At 41.4% G+C, this 23,167-nt stretch overlaps 1 protein-coding gene across 1 annotated transcript in view; it reads left to right on the top strand.

The window, feature by feature from the left end:
• The first annotated feature begins 8,515 nt into the window (after positions 1 to 8,515).
• dag1 (dystroglycan 1) overlaps positions 8,516 to 23,167 on the top strand; it is a 37,430-nt gene continuing 22,778 nt past the window's right edge. Inside the window, exon 1 of the mRNA XM_079578334.1 lies at positions 8,516 to 9,025. The gene's annotated coding sequence lies outside the window, so the exon portion shown is untranslated. The remainder of the gene's footprint in view (positions 9,026 to 23,167) is intronic.

Here is a 23,167-nt window from a genome sequence, read left to right as displayed (position 1 = left end):
ATTTTCACACCTTCAGGGACCTTCAGGGACCCTGAACAGCTCTCTCCCCATGATTCCAGGCCACAATATGACACAGCCTTGTTGGGAAATTGTGGTCATTCGCCAACCATCCACTACTCCATCCATCTGACCATCCAGGGTTACACGACACTCATCAGTGAACATGACTGTTTGTTAATCTTCATGTATTTCTGGTCCAACTGCAGCCGTTTCTGTTCATAAACATTCAACAAACAGTTTAGGGGAGATCGGATAGAAGGTTTCTACACAACTGCAAGCCTCTGGGGGGGTCCTATACACCTTGAGACTTCAGAGGCACCAGCAGCACAAATCTCTTAACAGTGAGATGATTACGCTTTATCTTTACTGAAATATCGAAGGTTTTCACACCTAGTCAAAGGCATTCAACTATTTCAGACTTTTCATCAACAGAGCGATCCTTTTTCCCTCCCTTATTGCTTGAAAATGGTGGTCTGCTTAGTAATGGTTAAGGCCCTTTTTCAGTAATTTTTCCCTTAACTGGGCTTACCAGGCAAACTAATCATCACAGAGATCGATGTCAGTGATTCAAAGAGCCCTGAGACACAACACCATCCATGAGTATCATTGAATTTTTTTTTTTTTTAATGTTAAAACACAATTTACAGAATGATTGTCAACACAGTGTATATGAAGAACAAAAGAAATATCCTACTAATTGTTTTCCCTGTATTGAGTTTGTACAAAATGTGAACGCTGTCAGGTCACTCTTGCTGTGAGCCTGCAGTGCTTGTGTGCTGGCAATTTGAGCGGGGCAACGGCGCTGGCGACATTAAGCGGTGACATTTATAGCTTTTGTCTCATCTGTTAAAGCCAGCCTTTGTCTGCGGGTCTTTAATTTGCTAATTAGTCCACGTGACCCCTGTTTGTTTCAAAAGACCACTGCCTGGACACTTATCTGCTTTACAAGATCATTCCCTGACAGGCCTTGTTTGTGGCTCAACACACTGGCATTTTAACAGGTCTAGGCAAATAAAGTCTAATGGGCTGGAGATAAAGTGTCAGGGGAGAGGTAGGTTATCATTTAAGAGTGCCCCGCTGTATTTTTAGAAACGTTATATGGTTTGCCAGGAATGTGCGGTGAGGCTATGTGTGTCAGAGGTAGAACCATAAATCATAAATTGGAAAGCTCGCAGTATGTATTGGGGAAAGATATAGCACTTAGCGAATGTAAAAGCGAGGGTTCACTGAAGTTTGTATGGTAAAGTATTAGTAAATTATTTAGAAATGCACACATTCTTGACACGATTAACACAGCAGTCGCTCATTTACAGACAGTAGCAGATTTGGAGCCCTCATAGTACTTTACCCACAATTTAAAATGGGAAAATTGGTGCAACGTGCCTGTAAAGAGCTATGTACGCTATTTTCCAGCTTTCACTTGACTCCCAAAGTGTTTTCTTTAATATCTGCTTTGTGTCTGGGGATTTCCACATGTTCGAGCAGTAGAGCAGTGGTTCTCAACTGGGATGGCGTCGGGACTCACAATCACCCTGGAATGACAAGCCGCAAAACAAACGCAACTTATACTTATGCTGTTGAATAAGCATTAAATAAGCCATAAAAAAGCTGAAATCATGATCAAAACGACCTGTCATTTTTAACAGACTCAAGTAATGATTCGATACTTTACTTTACATACTGTAAGAAATGTTTTCTGGGAAACGCTCGCAACCCACTGCTCTAGAGTTGAGACTCATGTTCATCTCAAGCTGAAAACAAACATATTTACAACACGTAAAATAAAATGCTGTAATGTCTGTATTTGACTTAAAGACTTAAAGATCTACTAAATAACTCATGAGTGCCACTGCAGGTGTCGTAGCATGTTGCGTTTTTTTTTTACCAATGGCCGCTGGCTGCTCTGCTTTGTGATGTCAACACTATAGGGCCGACATTGCTGTGGTACCTCCATATAGCCGTTAGTCTCCCATTGGAATGCATTGCACTTTAGACACGTTCAAAACAACTTTAAAGCCTGGTTGCTAATTTTCCTGAACTTTCTACTGCTAGATTTTCCTCCTGTGATAACGCTGGGTTAGATACAATTAAAAAAAACAGGCTGGTTTTTGGAGAAATATCGCATACTAATTATGGCCGGACTGTTAGCATTGGAGCTGAGCGGCTACTACCGAACTACACTTCACGTGAGGGCCGAGTCTCAAGTGAAGATCCTGCCCTTATGCCCTTTTTAGGAACATGCTTCGTCAGAGCTGGGGAGGAGTCTGTAAATACGCCATGATTTCCCCCTTGAATGTGGTCATTGTGGTAAAAGGGGAGGAGTGAGGAATGACGCTCTATTAATAACATGTCTACAGTATGTTTTTTACTCATTAACTGTCTGTGAGAGTAAATACTACGCTGACAGAAAAGACAAAGGGAGAGAGGGATATTGTACATCCAATTACACAATGGAGATATTTTTTGTGGTGTTCGCCCGCAGTTAGCTTTGCCCATTAGCCTGTTAGCTTGTTCTTCTTCTTCCTCTTCGTGATTCTATTAGTGTGTATTGGGGCCTCTGACCCGGAGGCAGCGATGTTACAATTGTAGTTTTCTGGCCAGTGACACCAGGGGGAGATGAAAGACCGCCCAATCATCCCATTAACACTTGTATTACCTCCAGAGGCACTACGAAAAGGATTTATTAAGGTAAACAAGTTACTTTTTCACAATGTGTGTTATTCACATAAGACAATGTCTAGCATTTTATTGATACATTGTTTTATGGAGGACATGTCTGGGCCATGGGTTTTTCTGCATACCTTCAAAAGCTTTGAATAAGTAAAATATGGACAGATGCCAATATACACTAAAGTTTTCATGCAAAGCACTACCACTTCTTCTTGTCCCGACTTTGGAGACTGAACTTCTTTGGTAACTAGGGAAACCAGACATGAATAATTCAAGCACTGAGCAATTTCTCCAAAACTGTCTATCATCCGGGGGTGAAAACAAAAATGCTCAAATAGATGCTGTGATTTCTCTTCGCTTAAACATTGACCCTGTGTCTTGAAAAGTCAGAACATGAATCTGATTGTCCCATTTCATAAAGTGAAACGCTAAAAGGGCTGTGGGCAAGCTCTCGGCCACCAAAGAGCCATACTTATCTGTCACCAAAGGCCTAAAACTCATCTTTTCAAGAAGAGTCTCACGTCCGCTCTCCCCTATGAATCATATCCCTCCCGGTCCATATCTTTCCCCTTCAATGGTTATAATATGCCTTTATCTTAAATATACCGAATCCTTTCTGCCAGTCGCCTTGGCATTTTAATTTGAATCATTTTACTTCAAATGTTTAAATGTTAACGCTCGGGTCATGGTAATACGCTGCAAACATTGTGACAGCCTGAAGCCTCAAATCTCTTTTTATCTTGTTCTAATTAAAGTTAAAACTGCAGGAATGTCAAATGAGGTTATTCGTGATGTGTGCTCATGCACTTTTCAGAACAACCATAATTTTAATCTCGCAATTTAACCTCAGTCAGTGCACTGTGACAATGTGATGATTCACAATGATTACTGCAATTACCCTTTCCCAATCCTGGAGATAAACAGTTTTGCGTAAATCAAGAACCGAAAATTTCTGATACAAATTTGCCTTTTGCCACGGTCGCCATATTTTACTTTCTGCCAACATTTGTGAAATACGTTTTTCTGTGTACGTGTGCGTGTGTAATGTGACCCGTTGTACAGCACTGCAGCTATTGTAAAGATCAACACAAACAAGTGAAAAGTTTCTATTTGAAAATATAAAACAACAAAATATCCAGTTATACATTTCTCCAAATTCATTTCTCACCCATTTCTGCTTGGGCACGCTCTGACCACAGGAGTAGGAATGGATGTTCAAAGTAATCTTTTTTTTCTCACAAAAGTAGCCTGTCCTTTTGGGATATTTTCAATTTTGTCATAGAAACTTCCCAGTGTACCTTTGTCTCTAATCCTCAATAGAGAGTACAGCAAATGTCACTATTTTATGAATATTAGGTATTTTACGCATCAACTGGTCAGTAAGAACATATCTCAGTATGGAAAAACGGTGGCCTGTTCCTGAAGTCTTGCTTTACACTTTAAACTCATTTTGGTAATAGTCTTGTTGCAGGAGCCATTAAACTCAACAACTAATGCACAATGGAAATAGTCCAGTTTGTTTGTTTGTTCTTGAAATGCAGCATTTGTTGAATGGTGCAAGTAATCGGAAGGACTGAGCACATATTGTTGTCCTGAGTAAGATGCTTCCCCTCCAATTCTTTTAACTATTGTGGTTGATTGCAACAGGAAGAAAAAAAAAAACAATCTTAAAAATCCCCATGCTGACTCACAAAAAAGGGATCGCGGCCCAATGAAACTGAAAAATCTATTGTGTTACGAGCGTTTTGAGAGTCCCCATTCCAAAATGAAACATAATAGATTCTACCAATATTTTATCCTGACTCATCCTCTTATTAGTTTGAGGAAATGTTACCAGTTCAATTGGGGGCCATGAATGTGGACCATCCGATATATTCTAACATACTGATTCCAGAAGTCCATGGGCAATACAGAGCTATAAAGATGCCTTAGGACTGAAACAAGTTGAAAAACAGTGAATATAATGCATCCTAAAGGAGTCATACAGTATAAAGATGTGCAGGCACACTTCCCCCATCATCTGAAGTGCACATTAGGCTTTCTGTGCTTCTCTGCCCCATTTCTTTCTACCAGGCAGGCACAGAGATGAAATATTAACAAGGAGACCGGCACCCTAACCCACATACTGTACCCTGCACTGCCAATTTAACTGACGCTTTAATAGGCATGGGACAGGAAAAACACTCCAGAAGATACAATGATACCGGGAGTCATCTTATCACAAACAAGACCACTTCATTGCCTCTGTAGTTGAAGCCGCCGTGTGCAACGTTTTCCTATTATATCCATGACACATAATCTGGCAAGCTGTAAATACCTGACGTTCAAAATTCAATTTACTTTCTGTCTTTCAGATTACGCTGCTTTCTGCAACTTCCTTGTACTTTTTCCAACAACATATCTTTTACATTATCATAAATTGAAAGAGTCTTCATCGATTGAATATTCAAATATATATGTAGCAGCCAAAATGTACCTCTCTCCCAGCCGTTGGGGGCGCTGGTGAACATATGTTTGAATGTTGAAGTTCCCGACATTAAAGGGCTAAATCGGTGACCCAGGTGCCGTTGGTTTGGAGATAAACTGTTTCTTACCGTGTCAAGTGTATTGTGGAAATATAAGACATGCGTTGGGGAAAACTTTAAAAACCTCGCAGCTAAGAGACGACCAGCATGGGGGCGCTTCGCCTCTAGAATATAAACATAATGATATCCTCTAGAAAGCAAAAGAGAGATTGGAAAGGAACAGAAATGAGGAGATGCAGAATGAAGGTATAGCAGCAGTGGTAGCAGCAGCAGTGGCAAGCAAATAGGATTTGAAACCTAGCAAAACAGGAAGACTCTTTGGGAGAAGGAAGTTGTCACTTTTCATTAGATACAGTTACACAGATGGGCATGGGCTCACTCGCCCCCCTTTCCCTTTGCATTCATATTGGCAGATAAAGCACCACAGCTAGGGAACCGTACCATGCCTTAATGTGTGAATGTAAATGACATTCGGCAGCGTGCAACCGCCATACCCTTCTCCCAGTACATGTTTATTAACATTACTAGTCTTTCAAATCACTCAAGGTGATCCGGTCCTTCTGTTTCCAAGCATATTCCCAGGTCGTTCAAGCAGCCCACATATTACGAGCAACAGTTAAAGCGGTCGCGCTTCAATAAAGTCTTATTGTTAGGTTTAAATGATGAGGCAAACTGAGGCCATTGTGGTGATGCAAGTATACAGGGTCTTTGCATGGAGGACATCAGAGAAGGGTGCACATACATGTCCAATTCCTTCTATCCATCTGCATCCTATATGTTGTAGAGTATTTTCACTTCATAGCCATCCATCCATTTTCTTCCGCTTTATCCGGGGCCGGGTCTCGGTGGCAGCTGTTTCAGCAGAGATTCCAGGACTTCCCAATCCACGCACACCTCATCCAGCTGTTCTGGGGGGACCCCAAGGCGACACCGGGCCAGCTCGGAGACATAGTCCCACCAGTGTGTCCTGGGTCTTCCACGAGGCCTCGTCCCAATAGCACATGCATGGAACACTTCCCGAGGGAGGTGGCCAGGAGATATCCGGAACAGATGCCCTAACCACCTCAGCTGGCTCCTTTCGACGTGAGGGACTAGTGACTCTACTCCGAGCTCCCCCCAGGTAACTGAGCTCCTCACCCGATCTCGAAGGGTGCGCCCAGCCACCCTTTTTTTGGCCGCTTGCGATCTTGTCCTTTCGGTCATTACCCATACCAATTACATACGTTTCAAATGTTAAGCCAATACTCATCTAAATAGTATGCTAATTTGCACTATTGTTATAAGATGTGTTTATTCAGATTTCTGTTCTTGTTAAAGTTACAAATTAAATAAAAAACATTTCATTTAATAACAACAGTAGGTCTTCCAAATCAGCTAAGGAAGTTATAACCTCCCGTTGATTTTCTGTTATTCTCCTGGATGTGCTGTGTATCGGGTATGTTCACCTTGTAACCCTACATTTTGGTGTAATAACAACCTCACTTCTCTCTCTGCATTTGCTCTTTGGTGTGCACTGTTTCTTGGTATTTGTCAGATTCAATATCATGGCTTCCTTCTCTGAGCTCAAGCCAGCCTCCCCTCACTCCACTCCCCCACCTCTTCTGTCTCGCAGCATGGTGTTGGTTTACTCTCATTGACACTTCTGTCATGTACATTCATGAATATTGAAACACAAGCCCCTGAAGTAAAGCCATGCCTGTCTGAAGATGTTACGAACATTACCACCGAAAGTCCTTCTTTCACACTGAGAGGCAGGAGAACTGGTTGTGGGCGGCATTGGACAGACTGAGAGTCCATGTTGGCTACAGTAGTGAACGTGAGGTAGTTTAGTGACCTCTTCGTCACATCTCATATAAGAGAGTGTGAGTTGAGAGGAGAGAGTGTGTATCTCAAGCGGGATATAGGGATTCAATTTATTTATTTTTTTATTTTTTTTTGCAAACACAAATGTATCCATGGGGTAAATATAATTAAATAATTGCCTCAAACTGAAATTGGAGTGTTGTCTCCTTCTACTCCTCTCTCCTCTCAGCCATAATTTGTTGTATATTGATTTGTATTTAATTTGCTGTAATAATGCCTCTTATTACGTGACCATCTGACCAGTCAACGCTCTTGGGGCCCCCCTTGCATTCCCAAGCTCCCGGTGGGGAACCACCGTGTATTATTTGTCATTAGGCAGAAACTCCAGATTGTACGGAAGAAACAACATAAGTGTTTATTATGCAGTGTCAACCATCCACATGCCACTGAACAACACGGCTCAGTCTTACTGTGTGAACATATGGGCAAACAGCTAGTTCTGAAAGTCCTTTACATTATAAAATTACTTATTCATTAAATGAATCATTTCAATGAATAATGTAAAACAAAAACAAAAAAAACAATATTTACATGATTTAAATGTAATATTGATGCTGGATATCACAGGCTGATACACTTAAATACACCTTAAATTCCAGTTTATGTGCCAATAGGAGCTATCTGTGGTGAGGAAACTTCCATGTCTTCATCAGAGTGCATGTTAAAGGCAATGTGTTTACTTGTGATGCACAGGTCAGGACTTTGCAAGGCAGCATGGCCATTAACCGCGCATGTTTGTGTGTGAGCAGATGAAATGCTGTGCAGGACCCTTGGACGAACACACCTATACACAGATAATCCATGAAGCATTTACAATTGTGCTCTTTCACACCAAGATCAAGAGCTTGTAGCAACCAAAATATTCTCTCCTGAATTCCCATAATGAATGCAGAGTGACCATGTTTTAAACATGCTCTTTATTCAAGGGGAAAACACCAATTGTGCCATCTGTCCAAGTGGATATTATTATTATTATTATGATTATTATTATAATCATAATAATAGTAGTAGTCTTAATAGTGGCTAATAGGCTTATAGTAGAAAGTCCTCACCACATTCTGTACCATAGCTTTTTTTTTCTTCACTAAACTTGAAAGACAGCCGAAATCAAATTTGTTTTCATCGTAGCTCTGTGGGAGGAGGTGTTGAGTAAACATATTTGATTTACTAGCTTTTGATTAGACCACACGCCCTATGGAGAGACATACACCAAGGGATAAATGTGCACGTGGACTTGGTGAGGTTGCTCAAGTATGACCATGTATTTAATAGACAGGTCTTGTGGGTGTATAGGCTAAAATAAGAAATACAATAATGTGGCCCAAAAGACATAAGGTGAGTGAAATACAACAAGGCTACAAATATAGTGAATGAAAGGAAAGAGTTGAGAAAAAAGAGGCAGGGGGCTGGCTGTTACTTTGGGGGTGGAGTGATTGAGGCGCTGGCTGTCCCCTCCTACCTCTCTTTTTCACTCCTCCGGGTGGAAATTCATCCTTCAGGCTCGGTAGCGGACATTTGAGAAGAGGACCACTGGAGTATACGGACGTGTTCTGTTGCGGGAGTCTACATAGTCTGTCTACTGAAAAGGCGATAAAGCTGCGTCTTTACAAAGCGACTTACCGAATGACTGGAAGTGGGCGCGCTACTGGCGGCTCCACCGTCCTGCTCTGACAAGCAGCTATGTTGAGTTCACTAGTGGCTGTACCGCTACACAGAATGCCTCTGTGAATACTTGCCAGCTAACTTTGGAGCACCGAAAGACAGCCTGTCGCCAACAGAGGGGCGAAAATAGGAGATTTGACACCGCGCAGTGAACCTATATTTGTCCGCTGTGCAGCAAGGAACGAGAGAATCTCCCCACTGTCGCCACCTCCGCCACCAGTTTCCTTTCCGAGAGAAGTGGATTTAGCCCGACGGACGTGAAGAAGGAGGGATATAGCCCACTACTGTCTAGGGGATATCTGACGGTCAGTTTTTTCTTTATTTTACATTTTGTTGTTGTCTGGCGTGAACCCTGCATTAGCTCATGTCCCTCTTCGGTGCGCACTAGTGCTTCACAGGCAAGGACGTTTAAAAATATAGCCCACACTAAAGGAAATGGAAAATGAATGCACCGTTCTTTACGTTTAGGTATCTCTCTCTTATTAAAGATAATTTGTATGGGGGTTTGAGAGCCCGACGACACAATCCGAGTTTGTTTCCTTCGCAGGGCTTGTGTGTACTATATCCTGCCTGTGCTGTGATTTGCAGTAGCCACGGTCGAGGGATATTTTTAGGCTCTGGCTGCGTTATTAGCAGGCTCGCTGGGCTACTTATCCTGGCCATTGGCCACTGCCTTCTCTGTCCACCCTCCCGTCATCCTCATTCGTTGTTCCCCAGAGCTTACACCTTGCATACCCTCATTTCTTAACCTGTGGTGTGTAGGCTACAGTTATTGCCCCCCTCGCAGCGCCAAATAGCGCCAAGCATCTCACTTAAGGTTCACTCCTCCTCTGGCATCTAAACTTAACAGGTGCATTTTAAAGCCAAGCCAGGGCAGTAACTAACCTGCAGACCAACTTGCAGACTTTCAGAGTTCAAACATCATAAGGGACTTTGACTTGAGGGTTTGAATCTTGAATACGCACAAATTGCTCCCAGTGGCCTCGTTTGCCTACAATAGTTGCTTCAATTGCCGTCAAGGACCAGCATGTTTTTTTGTTTTTTTGTTGTTGTTTTTTTTTTACAAAATAGATATCTGTAATGCCATGTATTATAGTGTCCTCTAGTCTACCCAAGCCCTGAGCGTGTGATTGGAAAAGCCAGTCTAAATAAGGCAAACCTACTTGGAGGTGAAAAGTGTACCAGGGATGCTTTTGCCCAGCTCATGATTCTTCTCACGTCTCCTTTGCCATGGAGACGTTTGACAGCCTGCCGCGCGGTCTGGATATGTCTCCTTTGACCAAGGGACATGACAAGACCAAAAACAAACCAAACAACAACATAAACTGCTGTTTGGAAAAGTGAAAATAAAGTCCCTCAAAGCACTGTGGGTGGTTTGATGTTTGGAGCAGATGAATTACCGGATAATAACGGTTGTTGTTTGCTTGGAAAAACTACTGTAATATTTTACTTTATCGGTTTTAGTACTTTTATTGATTGATTGTTGAGACCAGGAACCCCATACAGCGCCATCATATGAATCATCATATGAATCATTATTCACATTAACACTGATTTGTATCCACCAAAGCCTGGCCACAATTGGCTTTCACATTTTACTCTGTAGACATTTGCAATCTGACCTTTAAGGTCCTCATATCTATTCAGTCCATGTCTGTTTCTTGCAAATGGTTTGCACAGGTTATGCAGGCTTACATGAAATCTGACCATGTGTTTTAAACTTCTTGGTGTTCCCAATAACATTCCTTGCCTTTTGTCTAAAAGGATCAGCTACTGCATCCCACAAAACCTGAATAAAATAAAAGACACAGCTGTTAAGTAATTGGTTATTTGGAGGTTTTTGAATGCTCCCATGGGTGCCATTATTCTTTGTCCACAGCCCATGGAGAAGGCATAGAGGACTGGCTATTTCCATATGACTCCCAGTGGATACAGACCAATACCACCTCAGCACTTCACATCTGACTCCATTCTTTTCTATTGAACTCTACTCTGCATGCTTTGGTGATGTAAATGTGGGCGGCCTGCAGCTAAGCACACTGGCTCTGAGTGTGGGTTAGTTTTGTGCAAACAGTCCTCATATCATGAGCGTGCTTTGTAGACATGCTGTCTTTAATCCTCTTGTGCACAGAACATGGTTTGTTTCTCAAGGAGCCACAGAAACATTTGCTGTTTGCTTTTAAACCGTACTGTCAATTTCTTTGCACGTAAGTTTGGTCCGCAGCATGTGCACACACCAAATGTTGTCTCTGAGGGGGTGAATGAATGTGAGTTTGTTCAACAGCCTCAAAGCTGTGGTAATCAAATTATTTTCTTGTAAACTTTATTCGGCACCATTGGTCCACATTGTAAACAGAAAAACAGACTGTTGTTGTTGCATGTCAAAATATAGCACATTTTCCTCTGGCGCAAACCAGGAAGTCAAAGGCTACATTAGCACAGTATTAGCATTGGCGGCCCATCATGTTAACGTCTCAGCCCCGGTTTCACTCATGAACCGCAGTAGTTGTGGGCGACACTCCCACGGACATGCAACACAGGTAGACATTTCTTGAAGGAACAACAGAACCACGATGAAAGTTTTGTATGCAATGTTGAAAACACTGGACAAATGCTGTTTTTTAGTGGGGTTTATGGAATGATTCAGAGGTGCCAAAGCAAAAACTGGAAGAAAGAAGCAGCTAAAATATGAACCATGACGTTAAGCTAAATGCTAATGTTACCGTAAGCTGTGCTAACAGTGTCTAAAATCAAAGGTATTTAATAAAACTCGAGATTGAATGTGACGCTCGTTGGTGTTGGTGTGATCTTGTGATTGGCTGGCAATGCTAATGCTAATAGCAAGTCATACAAAAATGACAACACGTGTTTTGTTGATAAAACATCAGAATTTGAGATACAGCCATTGTTTTTGATTTGTTGCATCGCTGGAAGTCTAGTATCTTAAGTCAGACTTATTTACTATGCATATTAAAAATAAATAGTTAAAAGACTGTTGTTTTGTCTTAGCTCTGTTTTGCCCCATTCATTCTATTTAGTTAGGGGGTCATTTACCAAGTTGTTTGCTCATGTGCAAAGCGAGTAGCGCATGTAAAAGTGGATCAGCAGCAAAGTCATTTATGCATTTTTTACTCACGCAGCATTGTCTCATCTACATATCAGATTTGGGGCCCTAACACTAGAATACAGGCACCATCAAATGGTAAATTAAGTGCAACATGCCCATAAAATAGCATATTTTATGCTTCAGCTTGCACCGGCTATTTAGAACATGCCTTGATAAATTACTCTCTTTGCTAGTTAAATTGAAACAATGAATACACTATGATTCTGTTGTATTTTCTTCTTTGAGCATGTGGTAATATAAACTAAAGGACTGTTTGGGACAGAGCAATGTCAATCTACCATTTTCTTTCCTTCTCTGACTTAAGAATAGTTAAACGTTGACGTAAACGTAAAATGTAGTGCAATTGCAAATGTTTGCATATATGATGTATATACACAGTCCTGTAACAGTGTTGCAGTGTGCCACTGTTTGATTTAGTAAATGCAAAACTTAATTTATTTCCACTAGACATTTAAGCTAAGTTAGTAATTTGAAAAAAAATAATTAAATGAGCAGATAGAAGAAAGAGGGGCGTTTCCCTTTTGGTATACATTGCTCTTGGCAAAAAAAAAAAAGGCCAATCACAGAATGGACACCAGAATTCCCATTCGTTCTAATGTGTTACTATGGCCATCTCCTATCTAGAGTTGTATTAAAGATATTTGGTCGAAATGCTATCATCGGCAAAATCACCCAGTATGATGTTGTGAAATATTAAATCTCGTATGACCTGACCGTAAAGTATGTCCTCTTTTCTTTGGCAAATTTAGAGGCCAGCAATGGAATGTTTTGTTACTAGTATCTGTTCAGTACGCTTTGTACCATGAGTTGCACTTTGTTCCAATACTTGCACCTGATTGACCCTGGTCTGGTCAGTGGAAACACTCAACTACACGGGTAGACCTGACACTGGGTTGGGTAGGAGGTGCCAGTGGAAAAGCAGAATGTGCGGAGGCTTAGGCAACAGCTGAGTGATTTTACCTCCGACTTACACGATTTGATTCAGGTACGTAGTACAGCTTTAACTTGTGTCCGTGCATTGAGAAGGTGTTGCAGAGAGAAGGTTTGAAAGAAATTCAGGAAAATTACACGCAGCTTCAGCCTTCTCTATGATGCAGGCTGATTACAGGTTGTCAGAATTTACCCAGTTTTCGTCCCAAATAAGAACCCATCATGTCAGTTGCAGTAAGTAAAGCTGTCTTGACTTTTTGTGGTGGAGACATCTTGGAATTATCAGATGGTGTATTGGTCTGGACGTGCAACACTTCATCAACCACCCCTGTGGTTAGACAGTAGACACAACATAGAAGTGAGAAATAGTATGCGCGACTGGCTCTGCACTGCCAAGATTGTCAAAAAAACAACCTGGAGGAAAGCCGTTCATATCAAACCAAGAGCATTGGTCTTTTTTTGTTAATCACTATTCCTATCTCATTGCAACTGGCCTTTCCAATCATTCAAACCTTGATAATCCATAGATGGTTTGGGTGGGGAAAAGGAGACATCTCTGTGTGTTTGACAATTGCTGTATTTTTTTAGAGAATAAAATCCCAGATTAACAAAACCACTATATGTAGATGATCTACCTGTTGTGTGAATGAATAGTTGGTGCTGGTTGGAGAGGCTGATTGGTGACATCGCATCCGTCAGTCACTCTACCCTTGGCAGCTGTACAGTTTTAGCATGAATAATGATGACTACAGTGTGGGGCTTTGTGAAACTTGTGACACAGGCTTGTAAAGTACAATATAAGTGTAAATGAGTAATATGTGAGACTGAAAAGTGACTGAGTGTCTAAAAAACATGTTGAGCTGTTGAGCTCACAGAATATCTCACTACTTGTGCAATGCATGCATAATACATCATTTAATTTATACAATGTAAAAAGAAACTATGGAACACAACGCTCTGCTTTTTACACTATTATTTCTTATTACTAATTAATTACTCCTGTTCTGGCATGGCTTGCTTTGCATCTTCTTTCTAAAACAGGCCAGTGACGCGCCTTAATTGTTCGAGCGCGTCACTGGCCTCTCCACTGCCTACTGCTCCTTCCAGGTTGTCCCAACAGCGTCGAAGGATGGGTCAAATGCAGAGGTTACATTTGCTTGTACAGTTCTTATATAATGACAGATAATGCACCTTAAGATAATGTTAATCTATTCAAAGTTTCCCCATTCTAGGTCAGCATAGATTGTCAAATTTAAGACTCCCCTCTTTATAAACTACGCAGAAAAGTCACTTAGGTGAAAAAATCAAAGTTTGCATTGATTCATACTCTTACAGATCGAAACTATGTTGTTGAATTGTATACAATATATTATTATTGTCAAATATATGGTTTGATGATTTTATTTTAATTTCTCTTGTCCTTGGTTGTACAAATTGACAGCTTGATGTTTTCCTTTAGATATGACTTCCACACTCTCCAAAAATCTGACAGAGAAGACAGACATTTGCTTGGCACCTTTAGAAAGCTTTCTCGATGTGTTAAATGTGTGCATGTTGTAGTAAGCCTACTTTATCGCAGCAGGAGATGAGATTTGGATCCTTTAGGCGCTCACTCACTGAGTGCGGCTGCCTCCCTCACTCCTTTCTTAGTGTTTGTGCTGCTATAAAAGGAGATGAGGCATACGCCACATTTCCTTGCCTACATTGGCTACTATTCTGCCCCTGTGACTCACATGATGACTGAAGCATCAATCGCCAAGCGCATATTGTCAAAAATAAACCATGGGCTATAGTTAACAAAGAAAACATTGGTGGATCAGTTCAACAATCAACGTGGAACTGGAGAAATTTGCGGTCATGGTTTTCACGTTACTAAAATATAATTGTTTCCCTCTTTATATAATGTAAAGTGTTTATGTTTATATTCCAATAATGTAGGATTCAGTATCTTTTCCAGTATCTTGCCCAGGTTGGTACAGTATATTGTGAAATCTATGGCTCTTTGTTATTATGGATTGTTATGTCATTTTAAAGTCCTGTTTCACAGTGTTGCCTAACGCTAAGCAATTGCCCCGTATCATTAAAGGTAGGGAGAGCGGGGTTGGTTGGGTCGCATAAGACATTTCTTCGCTTTACTGCCAAGGCTTTCAACATTGCCAAGATGCTAAGTATGCACACTCTCCAGAACAATGAGTATAAATCATGAGGCTTTAATATTCAATAGAAACTAGAAAAGTATTTAATTACTGCAATGATTTTACCCAACCATGTCCATGACTGGGCAGGGTTGGGTCAGTCCAAGGGTCGGGTCGGGTCACTATTCAGACACCATTGCACCATAACATTTATTTATGATAGGATAATATTTTATAGATTCTTTATAGTTTATTTGGTAAAATTTATCATATTCAAACATGAATCATTCTTATTCTGAAACATGTCCTCCACATTTGTTTTCTTCTTCTTCTTTTTTTAAACAAAAAAACAGTAGTAGTAGCAGCACCATTGTTACATTCACCATTTTCGTGAGAGCTGAATGTAACAAGTGAATTTCTCCATTTGTGAGATCGAGTAAAGCTTGGGACATCATCAATGTTCTTCTGTGTGACCCAACCCGCCCCACAACATTTGACCCAATTACCTTTTTTTCTCTGGTTTACTCACCTTTCGGGCAAACAATAAGTGACACCATTGTGATCATGCCTGGTCTCTCTTTTATTAGCTCTAAAACACTCCGAGACCCAACCCTCCCTATGATCCAACCCACCCCGCGCTCCCCTACTTAAATAAGGTGTTTAGGGATGCACATGCTGTTCAATTTCCTTGATGGATTATTGGTCACCTTACCGAACGATTATCAAGTCAACCCCTGATTGCATCTCATTGTGCAGTACATTTTATTTACAGGACTTTTTTTTAATTATCTTTTTTAAATTATGAACACCCTATAATATAATGTGTAAAGTATAATGTGGCTATTGGGTATACTGTATATTAAGACAGTGCAAGAACCAGAAAGGAAACACAGCAACATCCCAATTTTTCCAGAACCCGTGCACATTGGGGGGTAATTTATCAAGACATGTGCTAAATAGCGAGTGCAAGCTGACATAATGCATGTTGTGGGCATGTTGTACCAAATTTACCATCGAAAATAGCCTGTATTACAGTTATAGGGCCCTACGTCTGATATGTACAGGAGGGAATGTTGTAAATGTGTAAATGTTTTGCCCATGCGGTAAATGACTCCCATTGTGTATTTATTGAATATTATAATGATGAAAATCAAGTGGGAAGTATGAAGAACTTTAAATGTAGAAAGGATTACAGTAATTTCCCCCAAATATTATAGAAACATGATCCATCTCAGTCTCTAGATGAAGCATATTAATATCTCAAAAGATTACAATGATAATGCTGCTTTATTCACAAAACAACGCCAAGTGATTTGACATTAAATCAGGCAAGGGATAAGTAAATGCTTAAAAAGTGAGCACTAGAGAGTGGCAACATTGCTGCCGTGTTTTTTTATGGCTCTGTGCATTGCTCCGAGTGGCAGTTGGCGGTATAATTGTTGCTGACATAGCTGTGTATGACTGCACAGGGAGATGGCGCAGTGAGCCGGTTGCGCCGTTATGAGCAATCAGCGGAGCTAACTGCCTCGGCCTGTATGTCACTGATACAGAGTTTGTTTTAGTGCTGGCCTCATGAGGACTAGTCGCACATCGCATTGCTTATACTTCACACACACGGCTTTACGATATTGAGTTGAAAAAACGGTTGCGGTAAATACGACCAATGTTTGTGACGGAAGTGTTAAGTTTGGACAGCATTTTTCGTCATATACCAAGTTAAAGGTTTACTGCAAATGTCTTGTTTGCTATCTATGGCTTTTGTCGTTCCTGTCAGAAGTTGAGCACATGTAATCGTTGTGTTGCCTGAACAAAAGAAGCGTGTCTGCTGCGCTGGAAGCAGCAGGGCAGTGAGTGGAACAGAGGACGGCACTTTAATAGTGCGGTTGAACCAACTCGAGGCTGAAGAACTGAGGAAATAAGCAAAGTTCTTCACCATAACGGGGATGTAAATGCTAATATTTTCTCCGAACATCTCTGATCCAGTGTGGACCTTGACTATGCGAAGAAAAGGTAAAGCACAGACAAGTGTTGGAGTGCACAGGGTTTTACGAGGACCTCACTCCTCTCGAAGGAGAGCGTTGTGTGGTGCGCACGTCACCAGCTGAATGTGCATGTTTGTAAAAGGCTTTGGTTGAGATGTGAGAAGTTCAGACTCCACCATGCCTTTCCCAAGTAAACATGGGTTGTGTCAAGAATACGGCATCATGCATAGAAATGTCCTTGTAAGTTGCAGCCTTAGAAGAACCATATTTGAGACCCAGTTTTTACATTTCCTATCCTGTGCAGTTTACATAGAGGAAGATATCAGCAGTCTGTGTGTGCTCGAGTATTTCACACAAAAAAATGGTGGCACTGCAGTAATTAGTTCTGGGGCATTAACTGCTTATCAGTGGACAGTTTTATTAGCCCCCTTGTTTTGCCTGGTTAGTCTTCTGGACATAGAGCCAAAATGGTGCTCTGAGTTGCCCGGTCAACCATAGAAGAATTCAAGAGACACGCCAACAGTCTCATTGCTCTGAGAGGATCTAATTGTGATTTGCCTTCAATGCCACCACAGTAGCCACATGCTGTGAAATGTTAAACACTCTACATTGCTTTGCCATTTAGCTATGCCTTTTATAATCCCAAAGATCATTTGCAAGTATCCTTCTAAAATAGGGGATATTACGATTTTATAGCAGTCATGATGTGCTGGGGCTTTGCAATTTCCACTGCAGTTTTAACAGTTAGCTTGTGAAGGATCAATGTTTTGGTCCTTAAATCACTTTTTTTTGACAGCGATGTTCCCCCCAGACCATGGAAACATGCCTACATGCCAGCACATGTTGCTTGTTCAGCCATGAAGGAATATGGCTCTAGCACAACAGCCAAAACAACCACATAATGCCAAAGCATAGTGGTGCTGTCATCATGGAGACTCCTCTGAATGGGGGTATTCGTCAGGGGCCCATTTACCATTAAGTAGCACTTCCTATGATTAAATACAAACAAACACACAAAGCACTCTTGCAGTATTTTGATATTATTCCTCTTACTTAAGAGATAGGAGCTGACGATGTCTTAAACAGTGAGTTGTGGACCCAATAGTAAGATAAAATTAGCTTTTCGTAATCTCTCATACATGTGGTGTGAACTGACTAGTTTTGTATGCCTTGTAATTAAAAACAAACTTCACAAGCTCTTGGCTCGAAGAACTTGAATACACAATAATACAGGGGGGGAATGACACGTAAGAGATGAGCTTTGTAAGTTAAACCAAACCAGTTTTTTTTTTTTTACATGATTGTCACAGTTTGGAAAGCTGGCTTCTCTTTAATGTGTGTGCTGTGTTTACTCAGGCTAACTGCTTGCCCCGTCCACCGGGCTGTGGGCTTTTTCAAACATTTAGAGGAAGATAAATACAGCAGGCGCAGGAAATGAGAGTGGAGAGAAGCTGACATGTTAAATGTAACAGTCAAACAGCCGCATGGCCACCTCACAGCGCTGTGCTGTGTGTGTGTTCCCTAATGTGTATGATGGGTGAGACATGACATTGTTACTGATGGGTTCGAACACAGACAGCCCTTTGCCACTCAAAGCAGGCTGTGTACGCCGTGTAAACACTAGCACGTATACTCTATAGTTTGACACATATACAAGTAAGGGTTTCATGTTGCCCAGACCCGACCTGTCAGAACTTGGAATGCAGGTTTGGTCAACAGTGGCACATTCTTTGCCCAGATAGATAACGTTCAACGATAGTTAGCCATTAACTTGTTTTCTTTAGTTCAAATAGCACTTGACATATTGTACAATGCACAATGGATTTTGGGTTTACAAAAAGGGTCAGGGTTGACCAGTTCCTAAAAATGTAGTGGCAAATACAATTATCTTCAAAATGGATGCAGGTTTTCTGCTAGTAAATTGGTTAATACAGGATTGTGAAAACACAGCTCTATTTTAAACCGACTAATGCACCAGGAAACACTCTGCAAATCTTGGTCATGATAAAATGATGGACATTTCTAAGTGTCTTTTGCGGATGTGTGCTACAGATGAGGATGCCATGAGTCACGCATTCATTCCAGTGTACACTCCAACCCCCCCCCCCCCACCCCCCCCACCCCCCATTCCTCTATTTACCCTCCCACCTAACCATCAACACATCAGCGATCCATTTATTCACCCCACCCATTCATCTGTCAATCTTTCCTTTTATGACGGGCAGTCATTCAAAAGGACAAGGGCTGTCGTCTGCCAAATGTGCCAATGCCTGCTGATGATTCACATCCCCATGACGACGTGCCTGTGGATTTTTTGTGCCGTTTATGAGCATATTTGTGTGAGAACCGGTTGTCATTTTGTGTTTGCGTTCTGTATAGGAGGAGGATGGAGGAGACTTTCGGGGGAATGACGGCGGTCGTAGTAATGGGACAGTCTTGATTGATTGGAGTTAGAGGCTGCGGGAAAAAAAAAAAAAAACTCTAAGATGAGGAGGAGGAATGGGAAGCGCGGCGAGAGAGAAGCCAGGTTAATGGGAAGTGAGAAAGCATAAGCGCCGAACAGCGGCAGAGGGGGAAAAAAAACCTTCCCCAATGTCCTTCAGGTGTCTATTCTCGGCTTCATTTGCACAGGTTTGGTCCGTTTATGAAGTGTTTTGCATTATTTTGGAAGTTGTTTAGAGCTAAGCTAATTCAGCCTACACTTTATCTACAGTACAGTTAGCCGGATTCGTGTTTTATCTTGTGTCTGTGTACAAAAATAACTCCCATCATCCAAACTCACTTTGACTCCAAAAGTTTGAAGAGGTAAGGAAACAAACAGTGCGCCCGCAAATCTGCAGAAGCCAAAAGCACTCTTCACTCATCTGCACTGTGTTTAAGTCGGGCTCAGACTGCTCTTGAAGTCCACCTCAAACCAGGTGTTCGTCCTCTGCGAGCTTTGGCCTGTAATCAGCAGCGATCCAATGGAATGATCTGAATTTTGTTTTGGACGAAGTCTTGTAAATGGTATTTACCCAGCGGAGAAAAAAATCCCATTATTCTTTGCCATAATCCGATTTCACAGTCTATTCATGCATATTCTGTTTTGAATTATCCAGTCACATCAGAAAGAAAGTGATGACTGTAATTTTCAAGTCAATGACAAAACATGCTGCTTGTGTGTTCTGCTCGTGAAGGGGCTGAGAGAGAAGACTGGGAAGGCGATGAAAGCAACCTGCATCGTCTACCGTTGTCGGTTTGCGATTTTTAGCAGGGGCCAAGATTGTTTGTTGGCCACTATCACGGAAGTACAGGACTGCACTTTAAGAGACTATCACCCACTTACCCCGGAGAGAACCCGAAGGGAGGGAATGGCACGGAGAAAGTCATCAGGGCGGATAGAGCAGATATCAGCGGTTATCGCAATCCTGTGGCTGTGGGTTGGGATTCTGCCTACGGGTCGCCACCGAAGAGAGATGTGATTGTGAGGCCAACCATTTGTGTATGACTCGGAGGCTTGTGTCAGGCTCATTGGTTTACTTAACATCAAGGTAAATGGCATTCTTATCTGACTGGAGGCACAACAGGCTCTCCTTTCTGTTCTGATCCGCAAAACTTTAAAAAATTGGACAAGCCGCGCAGATCTTTTTGCTCTCAATTTGATGACAGAACTCCTCTTATTAAACATTGAGTGACTACTGTATAATCCTGTTAGTAGAACTCCGACAGCGTAGCATTTCACGTGTTAAGAATTTACATTTTACCTGCGTCATGCATCGGCTTTGAAGTTGTCATGCACCGTCCATGTAAGTCGCATGATGCTCCCTGGTGTTTGCATTATAAGAAGCACTGTACAACATTGCGTTATAGTTTTCTAACACTGTCCTAAAGGCGACCTACAGTATCTTTAATCTTATCTAACTCTCTGCATTAGGTTTCAAGCTGTCTATTTCTGTTTATCCTCTCCCAATTTCAACATTGACAGCCCAATATAGACTGACAAGCCTCCAGTGTCTTTGCAAAGCGCGGACGTGGCATTACTGTCTCTTCTGCACTCCCGGCCTTGTTCTTCAATTCCTCTGATGAGCATCTGAGCAGCAGATATTCACTCACAGCTTTCAACCCTTCAGTCACTCAGATTCCCTTTTAATCCCAACTTCTGCTTACTTCAGGCTGCGGGCGCATTTGTTTAGATAACCCCAATGAAACGGCGCTTTCACACAACCATGGGTGACATCATCTTTTTTTTAGTACTGCTCAGAATATCACATTTTGAAATTGATTTCTGTCAAAAAAAAGGCCAGTTGTGATCCTTAATTATCCTCTGTATTTTTAGAAACGTTTTCAGTGAAGGTTGGTCTAGTGACATTTATTGCAGGCTTCAATTGGTTGTTTTCAGGTTCTAGAATGTGATGATGTCATACTACCATGTGGGGGCCAGTTGAAAAAAACAATCTGTATGAATTACTAAAAATAATCATTAATATCATTGACTGGGTCCATGGTCTCTCTGTATAACAACGAAAAAAATCCCCTCAAAGAACAAAATAACTTTACCTGCCCCCTGAATGTAATTATTATAGGCCTTTTAGAACGCCGTGATGTCACCTGAAACCCAGCAATATCACATTTAACCTCCTTAAGTGTTCTAATCTAAGGATGTCATTATACTTACCATGAAAATGGGCAGCCATTTTTACACCCACCCACATACTATGTCGTCTAGTTTTCATTTTCAGTAATTTAGAAATGATTTAAGTTTGATTTCTCCTGACATTTACCAAAATCCATTTACAGCAAAGTAACACTCAGTGCAGAGGTGGAAAATTTTAATCTTGTGATAAATATCAGCGTAAGGACACTGTTTAAGGTATTGCCGGCACGAAGCTGGATGGGTCTGTATAACTGTGATAAATTTAGCAGATGGGGGACGTCCTTAGTCCAGAAAATGTCCCAACTGCCACAGCACCTTTTAAAACCCTGCCAGCAAGCTAGAGGTCACATTGCTGAGGCTGTGGGGCTATCGGCTACCGCCTGCTATTATCATAGCTAGATAAAGAATGTGTCTCGCCGATGAGACGTCTGCAATGACCAGGAAGCAATTTAGAGGTGGTGTGGAGTAGGGAGGAAAGAGAGGGGGGAAATGAGAAATAAAAAAATAAAAAATCAGAATAAATCAGGAAATGCAACACTGGAAATGCCCTCCTAGAAATATGATTCGAAATACAGCATAAAGAAGTCGTGAAAACAAGGGACGCACTGGTCCAATACTGGTATCAGATATAGGAGCTGATACTGGAAAAAATCGGGTAAGCGGCTACAAATATCCAATACTGTACCAATAGAAGATTCACTCAGAGAAAGACACTTTTAAGATTGCTGTAATTCCATGTAATATTTCTACTCTTTTGGCTATTGTGGTCTTTTAGCTGCTAATCCACTATCTTCATTAATACTGTGATGAAAATAGCAGCTCATGCCGTGTGCAGCCCCTAAACCCATACCAGACACTGTCAATCATCAGTCAATAGAGGGGAGAATCTCTGCATCAGCTCTAGATGCTTTTTTCCCCAGTCTCGGAACGTTGGTCAGATTTCTACTGACTGTGTGGTTATTTGTGTAGTTAAAGTTTTACTGCATATTTTTGTCTACTTGGCTGTTTCTTTTTGTTCCTTTTCACCCCGCTGCTGACTGGTGGGTTTTGCATCAAGGATGTCCATAAACCTGGTGACCAGATAGGACAGGAGCAGATGAAAATTGATGACCTGCACCACCTGGGGAATGGAAGGAGATGGCTATCATAGCGAGCTCATCAGCGGAGAGAGACGGGCACCCACAAGACTTTGACACCAAACTTTAACCGGTTGTGTCAAGCAAAAATCTCAAGCCAATACAGCAAAAATACAACTTTATGTTGAATCCAGATGTTGCATTGCTTGTAAGTTCTATCCAGGTCACTGCGGAATACCAACACAATATGACTGACCTAGATTAGTCAGGTTTGTCTTAAAAGCCTGGTTGTATGCAGTATGTATTGTGCAGCTAAATGGAACTTGTAAAGCTCAGTGGGGAGGTATATACAGCAAGCACACCTGAGGGCTTATATTTTGAATATATTTGCAGCTCAGATTGTGTATAGTATGCATGACTGTTGAAGTGCTGCACTGAACTTTTAACTTTACTTTATTGCCCTAGTCCTTGTAGAGTGTGCTTTTTCAGACTCCATATGGCTGCTAATAACTGCATAAAAGCTACATTTACCTTATAATTTTGTGTGTGTTTGTCTCATCCCTT

This window comes from Gobius niger (assembly GCF_951799975.1).
Source record: "Gobius niger genome assembly, chromosome: 20".
In the NCBI taxonomy this organism is placed as follows: Eukaryota; Metazoa; Chordata; class Actinopteri; order Gobiiformes; family Gobiidae; genus Gobius; species Gobius niger.
Note: the sequence above shows the minus strand (reverse complement) of the source record. Positions and strands in the feature narration are given on the sequence as shown.